Source organism: Bactrocera tryoni, chromosome 2 (genome assembly GCF_016617805.1).
Source record: "Bactrocera tryoni isolate S06 chromosome 2, CSIRO_BtryS06_freeze2, whole genome shotgun sequence".
NCBI lineage: Eukaryota > Metazoa > Arthropoda > Insecta > Diptera > Tephritidae > Bactrocera > Bactrocera tryoni.
In genome coordinates, this window is record NC_052500.1 from 55,698,460 (window position 1) to 55,714,576 (window position 16,117).

At 33.6% G+C, this 16,117-nt stretch overlaps 1 pseudogene; it reads left to right on the top strand.

The window, feature by feature from the left end:
- Nucleotides 1–852: 852 nt before the first annotated feature.
- LOC120768766 overlaps nt 853–16,117 on the top strand; it is a 36,071-nt pseudogene continuing 20,806 nt past the window's right edge.

Consider the following 16,117-nt stretch of genomic DNA (forward strand, 5'->3'; position numbering starts at 1 on the left):
ATGTACATATATAGCTATATATGTATGTATAGAACACGAATTCGTCTACCGAAATTGAGCCATTCATCCTAATGAACTTCCTTACGCCGTTATTGCCTTTAATCCTAAGAAAGGCACTCATATTCTACTTTAGTTGATTCATTGAGAGACTCACAACAGCGCGAAGCAATCAAGCGTATATTAGGATTTATAAATACACTTATATGTTCAACAGCAACATATATAATGGGTTGTCAAAAAAGTCTTGCGGTATTTTCGCTAGTTGGCGCTGAAAGCGCGTAGTTCTAGTTTTATTCGTCGTATCGGGTCATATATATTGACCTAATATATATAACAGCAAAGTATGAACGTAGTAGATATAGTATACATACATATATGTATATGACAACACTATGGAGTACTTTCTAATAAAACGTTTAATTATTAAACTAAAGGTAAATAAACAATTTTCACATGAATTTTCTTCTCTTTTTCCTATTCCTTCCTTACTGATACTCAACTACACATACAACTTCACATATGTGGAAATGTGTCCAACATCCTGTGGAACTCCATGGAAAATTCAACACAACCACTTTCACGTCCAATAAATAAATAAACAAACCGGCACACGCGGCCCACCTATACAAATGAAAATACGTAAATACAAATAAACAAAAACAAACTAATGACCGAACGTGCATATGAATGCGTGCGTCTTGCGGCCTATGCACTATCTGCTAATATGAAAATGAATGGGTTGTGTCGAACGGGTTGACACGTCTCGAATTGTGCTTTACCCATACGCAAACACGCACCTTCGCGTTCCTGTGCGTCATATGATAATTTTGAGCTATCGCCTAGATAGTGTGGTTGCGCGTCGACACACAAACAATACTGACGATACAAAATCACGTTATAACGAAAAACAACCGAATGAGCATAATCCATGCTGAAAAGCGTGCTTGGATATTGAGAATACGTGACGTTAAGGAAGCGGACAAAAGTTGGTATATGTGTCAGATCAATACGGATCCGATGAAAAGTCAAGTTGGTTACCTGGATGTTGTGGGTGAGTACGACAAACTTAATGGAGTCAAATTGTCTTTATACTATATAATACAAGTATAATATAATATGACGCAGACACATGCAGGCTAGTCAAAAATAGCTATAAGTAGAATTATCAATATTCTCTAAGTTAAATTTAAGCGAGAGGGATATGTACGTTGAGGTGTTTCATTTAAAACTTTATTTTTGTTTGTTCGAGAACACTTGAAACTTTTCTTTTCTATGTTGAAAAAAAATCGCTGAAAAACTCTTAGTTTCAACTTTAAGCACATCTTTTTGATTTTTCTTGCCTTTCACACATTTTGAGGGAATATCTGGTTTTATCAAAAAACTTGCAAATAAAAAATTAAGCAAAATTCAATTTTAAATTATTAATTTACTATCCTTACAGGATATTTAAATAGACTCCAATGAAAATATATGCACCTTCTACCGAATTAATTTGAGCATAGACTGGTTGAGGTAATCAGGCTGATATTCGTGAAACCTTGAATGATCTCACTATAGCTCTTATGAATCAAAAAAGCCATCGTATATCGCCTTCCTTTATACAGGTTTCAAAATTTGCAACTACGAAACATTTATCTGCACGGCATGGATTAGGTCGTGAACATCGGTTCTTTCTAGTAATTGGAACTCTTAAATATTAATCCCCTCATTCTGGCAAAATCACGAGGTGTTTTGTGTTGACCAGAAATTTTTTATATTATGTGTCCATTGAGATATTTCACTCTCTGTCAGGCAAAAGCTGGATAGTAGATTCCACCTCACCTTAATTCAAATATCCGAACCAGGTGTGAGCCTATTAGACCGTGTCCATTCAGAACACTTACAATTGCGGCATTGACTTTGCTAAGAGCTGGTAGTTAAAGGGGCCTCTAAAATTTTTTCCACTCTCAGCCAGAAGGAACTCACACAAAGTCTGCTCATCTAGCGCTAGAATGCGAATGGTCAGCTGAGCACCGACTCGTTCCTAGTCTGATGAGATTAGGATAAGTCTACTGGCAGCGAGACGAAGGTCTGGTAATACTGGCCTATATTTTCTAAATGCTTTATTATTTAATGTGATAGTATGACCTTAAAGATGGATAAACTACTCGTAGGTATGAAAGAGTTTTAAAGTAGTAATATAAGTTCTACAATAGCCTACAATGATAGTATGTAAAGCAATATTTAACCACATACTCAATCAATCAAGGTAATACAACTTAATTTAATATGTGAAGATACCACGCACACACTTTTAAAAAATGGAATGTCCGAATTACTTTATTCAGATTAAATACCAATAATGTTGTAATTGCCGTATTTTTTGGCTGCTGAATTTGGTATCCCCACAAAACTAATTTGGCTGTGTAAGCTGACGTTGAGCACCACCAATAGATAGAAAAAGAGAATGTACCATCTTCTACAAGAGCGTACAGTTGCTGCCTTATGCCGATGATATAGATATAATTTGGCTTAACAACCGAGCCGCTAGCTCTGCTTTCTGCAGACTGGATAAGGAAGCGAGGCATATGGGTCTGGTAGTAAATGAAGGCAAGACGAAATATCTCTTATCATCAAACAAACAATCGTCGCATTTTCGACTTGATTCGCACGTCATTATTGACAGTCATAACTTTGAAGTGGTAGATAATTTCGTCTATCTTGAAACCAGCATCAACACCAACAACAATATCAGCCTTGAAATTCAACGCAGAATCACTCTTGCCAACAGGTGCTACTTTGGACCGAGTGGATAATTGATAAGTAAATTCCTTTCTTGGCGAGCAAAGACCTAATTCTACAAGTCACTCATTATCCCCGTCTTGCTATATAGTGCCGAAGCATGGACAATGACATCATCTGGTAATTCGGCCTTGGGAGTGTTCACGATAAAGGTTTTGAGGAAGATTTATGGACCTTTGCCCATTTGGCAACGAGGAGTACCGCAGTCGTTGGAACGATGAACTGTACGAGATATACGACGACATTGACATAGTTCAGTGAAATAAAAGACAGCGGCTATGCTGGCTAGGTCATGTTGTCCGAATGGACGAAAACACTCCAGCTATGAAAGTATTCGACGCACTACCCGCCGGTGGAAGCTGAGAAATAGAAAGACTTCCACTCCATTGAAGAGATCAGATGGAGAAGGGCATGGCTGCATTTGGTATCTCGAATTGACGCCAGAGCGCAAAAAGAAGAAAGGACTGTTGCGCTGTTGTTAACTCGGTTATAACCGCGTGAGCGGTCTCTACGCCAGTGAAGATGAAGAAAAAGTAAGTGCTAATTGGACAGCGTATATTCGCCGTTGTTCTTGGTAGTTCGCTAGTTGGCGATTCTTTCAAAACTACGCCTGATATACTTAAGTTACTTAAGTTGTGATATACATATGTAAATTCTAGTGGTACTACGAATATTACGTATACGACACGTATGTCACGTTCATGCCCTTTAATTTACCGCCACATGTTTCATATATTCTTCGCATCGAGGGGTTGGACATGTACGTACGCATGTTCAACTATCTTATGCCGTACCTTTTATTGCTTCTAAAATAGTTGAAACCAACAAACTCGGAAGTAGTGGTAATTAAAGTAAAGTTTCCTTTCGAAACAGTGATACTGTTTCATTGCCCACATTCTCGGGTTTGCTTTATTATAATTTTTGCGTTGTCGTCACTGGCAAAATAATGAAAACAGAAACTTCAAATGCAGAATTTAACTAGATTTCCTTAGAAGAAAGGCACTTCGTTTCATTAGAGAATTTAGAAAATACATACAGGAATTATAATGGCGCGGTCGAATAAAAGTTCTAGAATTTTTATAATTCGTCCTTCAATGGAATTTAATTATTAATATTAATTTTGGTATTAAGCTAAGAATTTTTTACGATGGAACTTTTATCTTCGTATTGAAAAAATAGTTAATAATTTCTTAACTATTTTCAGTATCTACCCCTTGCCCTAAATCACTAGTAATATCTTGTAAGGTATATGATGTGTATAGCTCATAGAATATAAATGCTTTATAAATAAATTTGCTGAGAAGTAATACTTTCGTTACCTTGCCAGGCAGATGAAAATGAATGAAATCAGATGAGAACCCACTCACTTCCTATATTAAAATTTATGTTGATAACTACTGAAGGTGCATTAACTCATAAAAAACACTCTTCAGAAGTATTAAACGTCATATTGTATTGTTGGTGCTGTTATAGGGCAGAAGACATTTCTGATATAATTTCGAGGAATGGTACCTAGTTGACAGTAGTTTTTCCGTTAAAAATCCAGGTCTTTCCGATTATTTAGATCCCACTATCAGTCTCACAGGTACTGCTTGATCGATTTTAAGTTTATTTGGTACATAACACCCGATATTCTTATGCGCATATATTGCTGAAATGGATAAATCGAATCACAATCCCTTCTACTTCATACAAATTTTAATGCCATTTAGGAATTTCCTTGTTTTTACTTTATTAAAATGAAAAGGAAATAAGACCTCAAGGGGTTACATGGGTTTCCGCGGGTAAAAAACAATATTTTTCAACAATTTTTTTTTCTTATATCAAAATTTAAATAATTTACTAGAATTTATAATTGTTACAAACATGCACTATTAACAAAGAAATTTTGAAATTTTTGGAACAAAACTTTTTAAACTCGGCCATTGCGATGCCATTTCCGGTAACCCCTCGGAAAAAGGTGCGCACGCATTGGCAGGATAAATCCTTACTGGATCATCTATAGCGAAAAAATTCCCGTTTTAGTTGAAACCTTAACCTAGAACTTTGACAAAGGGAAAAAACTGAAAATTGTATTTTTGGTAGACACTTAAAAAAAACGAAAATTTTACTGAAAATTTCGCGACATTTTTTTTAAGTAGTTGTATTCTCCAGATATTGAATATGTATACCTCAGTGACTCTTAATTGATCGAAAATGTCGGTCGATATGTTATATATGTTAGTGAAGGTCCAATATAATATTTCCCGGTAATAATTAGGCTTTGTGGCAAAAATGAGTAAAATTATCTCTAGGTTAATATTCCTCCTTACGCTATATGGCCAATATATATATTTTCAAACTTCGTGTTAATTTTATATATAGATATCGGTTACCTTATCTTATTGAATGTCGCAATGCATATTGCACAATGCATTTCAAAAACAGAATTTCTTTTTTTTCTTAAAACAAATTAAAATCAAAAAAAATAAATTTTAAGAATTTAACATTAAAAAAATAATAATTTATATCTGCGCGATAAAAGTATATTGTTCTATGCCTCTGCAGTACTGCTTATAAAAAGCGAGAGCCAACGGACAAACCAATCATCGAAACACTTTTTAAAGCTATATTCCGGGATGGCCTTCAGTTCTCTTTGCGAATTAGTTTTGATGTCTTCAATGCTCTCAAAACGGGTTCCACAAAGTGGTAATTTGAGTTTTGGAAACAGGAAAAAGTCACACGGGCCATATCTGGAGAGTACGGTGGTGTTCGATGATATTTGTTGAATTTTTGTTCAAAAACTCGTTTACAATTATCGCTTTGTGCGCTGGTGCAATATCGTGGTGCAAAATCTATCTGTTGTTCCGCCACAAATCTGGTTTTTTGCGACGAACATTCTCTCTCAAACGCTTCATAACGCCAAGATAATATTCGTTATTGACGGTTTTATCCTCCGGTAAGAATTGCGAATGAACAATCCAACAATTTTCCTTTATTTTATCGACGTTTTCTTCAATTGAAGAGGTCGAAGGCCATTATACCAACATTTCCAACGTTTTGGCACCAGAAATTTTGTTTTGAAACACAAAAATTCACAAAAACTCTTTGTTCAATATTTTTATCGATAGTAAAAATCGCAACGCACACAAAAGGTTGTCTTGGTTCCTAATGACGCCGTAAACTAACTAAATGACACTTAGCAATAAAAATTGACAGAATAGTGGCTGACAGTTGTGCCAACCTGGGAAATTTTTTTTTTTAATATTCTCAACGGGAAAATTTAAAACGAGAATTTCCGGGTACTTATTTGACATAATATATTTTGGTAAAAACAAATCGTTATATTGGACATCCGAGACTTGAAAGAAAAAATGCTGGTGAGGTTGTGCGTTAAAGTCGATTACAGTGTTGAACTACTGTCCTTTACCAAAAAATATATATGTGTATGTAAAAATGTTTTTTTTTTCGGACAAAGTTATTTATACTTTTTTCAGTTAATATGCATGTGCTCCTGAGAACAATTACGATAGTGTTTTCCACAAAAATATTAAATTTTGCAAACCGTAGTTGAGATGAGCTTTTAAAAATTTCTTTGTATTCATGGAAAATAACAATAGTAGATATGTACGTATATATGGCATGCAAAATTTTCATAAGCAAAATATTTGACTTTAGCGAACCCTAAACAGGGTATTTGGCATGAAGTTTTTAACACATATGGGAACGTCGGAGATCCTATAAAGTATATACGTAAATGACCAGGATAATGTGCTTCGTGAATTTAACTATATCCACCAATACCTCTTTTCGTCTGTCTGTCTGTCAGTCAGCATTTACGCAAGTTATTCCATCAGTTTTTCAGATATCGATCTGAATTTTTCAACACGTCTTTTTTTATGAAGAAGCTACTAATTTTTCGGAATCACCAATGTCGGAAAACTGTAGTATATAACTGAATCATCGGAATAGCATTTTTTCCTGTCTTTACTTTGGAATGACTAAAATTTTTGTAAAATGAGTTTTTAAAATGTTCCATGTTTTACCAGTTTTGTTGACATTACTGCAATTTTAATGTATATATTAGGGTGTTTTTTTTGAACTGTTAATTTTTTCCAGTCGCGTCTCGAAATTTCCTTGGAAATACCCTAAAAAAGTTCCCTGAACATTTTAGCCCTTAATATTATATATTAGGGTGTTTCCTACAATTTTGTCATTTAAATTTTTTATATACATAGCTCTTGTCATTTACGAGATATATACAAAAAAATGCGAATTTCATGGAAAAATCAGGTTTAGAGCCCCGTACTACCTCGCCGGTGTGAGTTACGACTGTGTGTCACAAGCACTTTTGTAGAGTGAACAACTCTGAGAAATATGCGTCTAACGTCAAAGCGATGGCATAAAATACCTCTGTATCTGTAGGAATTTACAGATAAAAACTCTTGTAGTGTATTTTCTATGGAAAATTTTTACAGGCCTTGGTCCAGCTCTTAATCTTAATATTAAAGGATAAAATTTTCAGGCAATTTGTTTTAGGGTATTTCCAATTTCATGACGGTAGTGAAAAAAATTAATAGCTCAAAAAAAAAAAACAAAAAACACCCTAATATACATATATATTAAAATTGCAGTAATGTCAACAAAACTGGTAAAACGTGGAACATTTTTAAAACACACCCTAATATATACATACATATATATAATATACATTATAAGGGAAAGATAAATTTTGTTTGTATGTTCCTCATAGACCGATATACCGAAACGGTCGGACCAATTTCACAGAAATTCTAATGTTCCTGTAAAGTTTGGCGGAGACTGAATGTTTTTTAATGTTTTTAAATGATTTAATTATGCCCAGACCCATTTGAAAATAACACATACCAAGTTTCGTGAATATATCTTGTCAAATGTGAAAGTTGTCCATACAAGCATTTGATTCCGATCGTTCAGTTTGTATGGCAGCTATATGTTATAGAGGTCCGATATCGGCCGTTCCGACAAATGAGCAGCTTCTTGAAGAGAAAACGACGTTTGCAAAATTTCAAAACAACATCTTAAAAACTGAGGGACTAGTTCGTATATCTACAGTCAGACAGACAGACGGACAGACAGACGGACATGGCTAAATCGACTAAGCTCGACATACTGATCATTTATATATATACTTTATAGGGTCTCCGACGATTCCTTCTGGGTGTTACAAACTTCGTGACAAACTTAATATACCCTGTTCAGTGTATAAAAATAACTAAAATAACAGTATGACATTTCATCCGCTGACACCTGCATACTGCTTCGTTCTAATCGTTGATCTAAGCAACAATATTTCAACGATTAGAACGAAGCAGTTAAACGATCGTAGGTATGCAGGTGTCAGCGGATGAAATGTCATACTGTTATTTTAGTTATTTTTATACACTGAACAGGGTATATTAAGTTTGTCACGAAGTTTGTAACACCCAGAAGGAATCGTCGGAGACCCTATAAAGTATATATATAAATGATCAGTATGTCGAGCTTAGTCGATTTAGCCATGTCCGTCTGTCTGTTCGTCTGTCCGTCTGTCTGTCTGACTGTAGATATACGAACTAGTCCCTCAGTTTTTAAGATATCGTTTTGAAATTTTGCAAACGTCATTTTCTCTTCAAGAAGCTGCTCATTTGTCGGAACCTCTATAACATATAGCTGCCATACAAACTGAACGATCGGAATCAAATGCTTGTATGGACAACTTTCTCATTTGACAATGTATCTTCACGAAATTTGGTATAGATTGTTTTCAAAGGCAACAATGTAATCTCCGAAGAAATCGTTCAGATCGGTTGACAATAGAATATAGCTGCCATACAAACTGAACGATCGGAATCCAGTTCTTGTATGGACAACTTTCACATTTGATAAGATATATTCACGAAATTTGGTACATATTATTTTCTAAAGCAACAATGTAATCTCCGAAGAAATTGTTCAGATCGGTTAACTATAGCATATAGCTGCCATACAAACTGAACGATCGGAATCAAGTTCTTGTATGGACAACTTTCACATTTGACAAGATATATTCACGAAATTTGGTACATATTATTTTCTAAAGCAACAATGTAATCTCCGAAGAAATTGTTCAGATCGGTTGACTATAGCATATAGCTGCCATACAAACTGAACACATAGTTACTAACAGAAATGCACCTGTGAAGGGTATTTAGCTTCGGTGCAAACGAAGTTAACGGTTTTTCTTGTTTAATAAGCGGTTTTATTTAAAAGAATTTAAAATTAGTTTAAATTAATGTATATTTTTATTTATGCATAAATTTTATTATATAACGAAATTAGTAAGCTCTAAGGTGTCAGTATTTTTCAAAAGAAATTAAAAACTCCGTTGAAACACCTCTGTCCATGTAAACAACTACGTGTTTTCCGAAAAAAAATTAGTCATTTTGGGATAAGTCGTGCTTTCACTATTCTTAAGCTCAAATGATCTTTCACGGATGCTTCCCATATTCAAATTATGGCAGTATGATATCTAACTATTAATCGACGATTTTCAAGCACCAATTCTTTTACTTTATTGACGTGTTGATCGTCAGTTGATGTCGATGGCCGTCCGGGACATAGTTCGTCGTCAACGCGTCGACCCTCTCTGAATAATTTGTACCAAACAAAAGCACTTGCTCGCGACAAATAATTATCACCGAAGGCCTCTTCCAACATTCTGAATGTATCGGCAACAGAAATACGATCCCGCATACAAAATTTAATGAAACTTATTCGTTGAATAATTTTACTCATCAGAAAAATCGCCGAATGTACTTTATGTGCTTCTGAAAAACAAGCGTATAATAAACACTAATCATTATTTTGATTTGACATTTGACACTGATGTCACTGATAGTCATACCAACCTTGAAAAAAAATATTTTTACGAATGGATTTTCGTTCGAAATTTAAATTAAAAGGTCCTATATTTTGTACTCAGTAGTATGTACACTACGTAGATATATTTGGATTTAGGTTAAAACAAAAGAATAAAAGTAAATGAAACTAGAAACTAAAAAAATAAAAAAATAAAATTATGAGTTTGTTAATTATTAGTTCATGTATGTTTAAAATTTAATAAAAACAAGAAAAAACGTTAACTTCGGTAGCACCGAAGCTAATATACCCTTCACAGGTGCATTTCTTTTAGTAACTATGTGTTCAGTTTGTACGGAAGCTATATGCTATAATAATCCGATCTGAACAATTTTTTCGGAGATTACATTGTTGCCTTAGAAAATAATCCATTCCAAATTTGATGAAGATACATTGTCAAATGTGAAAGTTTTCCATACAAGAACTTGATTCCGATCGTTCAGTTTGTATGACAGCTATATGCTATAGTTAACCGATCTGAACAATTTCTTCGGAGATTACATTGTTGCCTTAGAAAATAATCTATACCAAATTTGGTGAATATATTTTATAGGGTCTCCGACGCTTCTTTCTGGTTGTTACAAACAGCGTGACAAACTTAATATACCCTGTTCAGGGTATAATAAAATAATAATTTAATAAAGCCCGGCAGAGCGGTCTGGGTATGCTAGTAAAAAATACGATTTAATATACTATGTGTAATAAACATGATTGTCCAAACATTTTTATTAACTTAAATTTTAATTCAATCCATTTATTGCATTGGTTTTATATATTATTTTTTTTTTGGTCAATAAATGTTTGTGAGAAAAATCCTAACTGAGGCTTAATATAAAAATTACCATATTAGGTAAGTACGTTGCCTGACCACTACACTAACACAGCTTTGAAATATACAAACATATTCCTGGAATTTAATTTGGATTTGTAGGAATCTCTGAATGTCTAAGTTAATGAAATCTGTTACCAAATTTAATTCCTTGAATAGAAGACTGCGAAAAATGTACAAGGTGCCTAAAACTATGTCTTCAATTATGATGTTTTTTATATTGAGTATATAGTTCTATAAGTTCTAGTAACTATAAGTTCAAGTATATAACATTACGAGACACCACAGTCGTTACAAAGCAAACAGCAGAACAGAATTTATACATTAATATTAACTATATGTATTAGAGTGATTCAAAAAAAAAATTTTTTTTTCGTTTGGTACTCGGAAAAATAGGTTCCTAGACACCTCTAAGAAAGCCTCTCCAAACATGAGTTTTTAATTGTAACGGCAAGGTTCTCCTACATACAGATTTCTATTTTTTCTTATTATCAGATAGAAAAATTTATATCTCGGTTCCAACTACTTAAAAAAATATCTTGTTCCTTAGATTTTGTAGGAAATTGAATGCTCTACAAAAAAGGTCTAAAATGATTTTTTCGTAAACCCAAACGTTTAAAAGATATTAACAGTTAAAGTTTGATTATTTTTGGGAAAATTTTTTATTTCTTATGAATTTTATAACTCAGTGAAAAAAAATTATTATGAATAGATTTTTGGAGAAGCTTTCTTAGAGGTGCCTAGGAACCTATTTTTCAGAGTACCAAACGAAAAAAAAAATTTTTTTTGATACACCCTAATATGCATTGATGTTTGACGATGAATGTCTCGTAAACGCTTAACTTAATCGAAAAATCATTGTAGACCATTTTTATAGAGCAGTAAATTTCCTATAAAACTGTGAGCTTAATCATTCATAATAATTTTTTTTCATTGAGTTGTAAAAATCATAAGAAAAAAAAAATGTTCCCAAAAATAATCAAACTTCAACCGTTAATATCTTTTAAACGGTTGGGTTTACGAAGAAATCATTTTGGACCTTTTTTGGAGAGCATTCAATTTGCTACAAAATCTAAGGAACAAGATATTTTTTTAAGTAGTTGGAAGCGAGATATAAATTTTTCTATCTGATAATAAGGAAAAATAGAAAACTGTATGTAGGAGAACCTTGCCGTTACAATTAAAAACTCATGTTTGGAGAGGCTTTCATAGAGGTGTCTAGGAACCTATTTTTCTGAGTACCAAACGAAAAAAAATTTTTTTTTTTTAATAACTCTAATATATATTTATAATATTTTACTGTTTCCCTTCTCTTCCTTTTTTCCAATTGCAAAATTCTTGTTTTTGCCGTTTGCAAAAAACAACACTGAACAACTATATGAAATAATGGTTCTTGTCTATTAAAATTTACTTACAATCTAATTTATCTAATATGATGATAACAAACGCAAAATGAAAATAATTTCAACTTTCACTGTCGCTGGCAAACAACAACATGTCAACTTGACACGCCAATCTGCCCGCTGCCAATTTTTAACATTTCAATGCTGCTGATACTGCTACTGATGGTGCTACATACAAATCATGTGCCTTGTCTAAATCATCTGTTACATCATGATGTCGTCGACCATGTTGACTTCGCTGGACAACATAACAATGATTGTGAAAATTATGTTACCGGAATTCAACGCTATACAATGCAACATCAACGTAACAATTCTGACTGCTTGATCCATTACTGTTTTATTTGTTTCGGTGCTGTTACGGTATTCGCTTTTCGCGAACGCAGTTCCACCCGATATCCTTGATTATCCCACCAGCACGGATATGGTGATACGAGAGGGCGCTAACGTAACACTGAAATGTGCAGCAGTTGGCTCACCAACACCGACCATAACATGGCGACGTGAAGGTGGCGAGCCCATACCGCTGCCCAATAATACCGAAGGTGAGTAAAGAATATGAATATTTTTTTTGTGAATATATTTTTGAGTAACTTTCTACATCAAATATATGATAATAGTATTACCTTATGAAAACTTTAAGTTGTAATAACTGAGGAGTGTGTTGAGTTGTGGATTGAAGTATTGAACTAAAAAGTAAATACTTTTCTCTAACCGTGATGAACATTTAAATCAATTATAATGAACTCGATGAAACAAAATGTTAGCTACCAAAAATATTTTAAATCGAATAATGAAAATATTAATATAGGCTTAACGTGGTCTCATTAAAATTGTTTCCTTTTCTAGTGTTTCCTTAAGTTTTGTTGTGCATTTAAATAAAATATACACAAAAGGGTGATGGAAATACACCTACCGCAGCTATATCAGGATTAACTTTCTCTCAAAATCACCACTTCAATGAACATTTAATATTTTTAATTTAAATTTCGCATGAAAATCTATTCGTCGAAATATGGTTTCTCTAGACTAGTATGACTGTCAGTGACATCTTTTTTAAATGTCACATCAACATAAGCATTAGTGTTTCTCTTTCTGAAGTATGTACATATGCGAAATACATTCGACAATCTTTGAGATGAGTGAAATTATTCAGTAAAGAAGTCCTCTGAAATTTTGTGCGCGCAATCAAATTTTTCGTGCCAAAACAATGAGAATGTTGAAAAAGCTCGTTAGTGATAATTGTTTGCCGCGAAATTATTCAAAGAGGGTCTAGAACTCGTTGATGATGAACTACGTTCAGGACGGATGGTCAACACATCAACAAAACAAAGGAATTTGACCTTGAGGATCGACGGCTAAAAGTCAGAGATCTTCTTGGTATCGTTGAATATCGGAAGGATCACTGAAATCCATTTTGAAAAACAATTTGAAAAAGTGAAAGCACATTTGGTTCCAAAATCACTAATTTTTTTCGAAAAACAGCGTCCCGTAAACATCTGTGAAACAATGCTTTTCAAGGGAGATTACCTTGAGGAGGACGATGTAGATTTTGAAGAATAAATTAAGAAATTTTAAATTATTAACAAATACTATTTTTGCTCATGGTAGTGTAGCTCTTATAATTATACTCTCGCAACAAAGTTGCTAAGGGGGGTATTATAGTTTTGTTCACATAACGGTTGTTTGTAAGTCCTAAAACTAAAAGAGTCAGATATGGGGTTATATATACCAAAGTGATCAGGGTGACGAGTAGAGTTGAAATCCGGATGTCTGTCCGCCCGTCTGTCCGTCCGTCCGTCCGTCCGCCCGTGCAAGCTGTAACTTGAGTAAAAATTGAGATATCATGGTGAAACTTGGTACACGTATTTCTTGGCTCCATAAGAAGGTTAAGTTCGAAGATGGTGAAATCGGCCCACTGCCACGCCCACAAAATGGCGGAAACCGAAAACCTATAAAGTGTCATAACTAAGCCATAAATAAAGATATTAAAGTGAATTTGGCACAAGGGATCGCATTACGGAGGGGCATATTTGGACGTAATGTTTTTGGAAAAGCGGACGTGGCCCCACCCCCAACTAAGTTTTTTGTACATATCTCGGAAACAACTATAGTTATGTCAACCGAACTCTACAGAGTCGTTTCCTTTAGGCATTTCCATATACAGTTCAAAAATGGAGGAAATCGGATAATAACCACGCCCACCTCCCATACAAAGGTTATGTTGAAAATCACTAAAAGTGCGTTAACCGACTAACAAAAAACGTCAGAAACATTAAATTTTACGAAAGAAATGGCAGAAGGAAGCTGCACCCAGGCTTTTTTTAAAAATTGAAAATGGACGTAGCGTCGCCCACTTATGGACCAAAAACCATATCTCAGGAACTACTATACCGATTTCAATGAAATTCGGTATATAATATTTTCTTAACACCCTGATAACATGTACGAAATATGGGTGAAATCGGTTCACAACCACGCCTTCTTCCAATATAACGCTATTTTGAATTGCATCTGATACCTTCTCTGTATAATATATAGTACATTAGGAACCAATGATGATAGCGGAATAAAACTTTACATAAATACGGTATTTGAGCTGAGGTATCCCTTGTGGGAAAATTGTCGTGATCGGACTATAACTTTTCAAGGTCCCTGATATCGAACACGAAGAATTCAGTGCCTAACCTAACCTAACCTAATTTTTCGGTAAATCTCTCAGATATTTTCATGTAATTCAGAGGGCATCATTTTTATATTCTCGCAATAAAGTTGCTAATAATGATATCTCGATTATCACTTTATCATGTGAGAGTACATATAAAATGTTCGGTGACACCCGAACTTAGCCCTTCCTTACTTGTTTAATTTCGTGTTGTTGACTCGTCAGATTCTCTGAGAGCTTATCTTGGAGATTTCTATGAATTACCCTTATAATCGAGGTTTGGCAGTTACTACCTGTTTCTGTCTAGTCTGAAGAAAAAATTCACCTCTAGAGAAGCTTGTTAAAATCGGCTGTCTCACTTAGAGAGCATAGATACATACATATAATAAGATCTAATTTTCCCAAAATTCAAATAGATGTCAACATTGTGAGATACCTAGTCGGATTAACCACTAATTTGAGCGCCTGCTGAAAGTGATTTCGACATCAAGCATAGAAAGTAATATGGAAATACATATGTATGTATCTATGTGGTTTTTAAAAATTAAAATTGAAAGTGAAATAACAACAACGATAAACAAAATTCTATTTAAACACATTAGATTAAATTTTTTTAAATGAAAATGCGGGCAACAAAAATTGAGCATCCAAATTCAAAGTTATAAGTGTCAACTTGTCATTTGAATACAAAGCAAATTTCATATTGAAATTAGCGTTAAGTTCAGCATTTTTCACTTCGCTGACATTTGGTTTAAATTACATCGTTGTTGGCATTAAATATGGAAAATATTGTTAAAAGGGTATCATTGTGTAAATATTAATTTAGTTTTACTTTACGCGTACTCAGTGACAACTCTAACAAATTTAATTTTGACATATTTAGATTTAACGTATTAAAGAGCTATTCTAGTCTAAAAATTAAAAAATAAAAGGTTTTTCATTTTCCAATAGTCTCGATATTCAAAAATATCTCAATAAGGGATTTTTTAAGATTGAACTTTTATTTAAAGTCGTATTCGTTTTAGTGTCGAACTCGAAGGGCTAAGTCTTAACTTCAAAATTTAATAATAAAAATAATCCACTTTTATAACAGGATATTTTTTTTTAACTTTGCATGTCTACTAAACTTCCTTTAGAAATATTTTCATAGTTTGCGTAACTTCGTTCCCTATACAAAGCTTTTGAAAGTAATTTCAGTCCTCAAAAAAAAAAACTTCTTACAGAAAAATATTGTTGTTAAAAACCTTCAGATCTGTAACACATTTCTCAGATGGTGCATTATCCTAAGGGTATTAATAGAAACACGAAACAAAGTAAACTGTATAATAATTTTTTTATAGAAATACTACCCTTTACCCGAAGACCATTATAAACAGATTTTATATAAACGCAAACAAATCATTGCTGTCATTGTAAAATGTGATCCATTTCGAATTTCCTTACTCTAAAAAAACAAACAAACTTTAAGTTTATTTTCATTTGAAAAAACATTCTTTAGAATTTATTTTTTGAAGATTATCCTTTGAAATGTTGGCCGAAGCT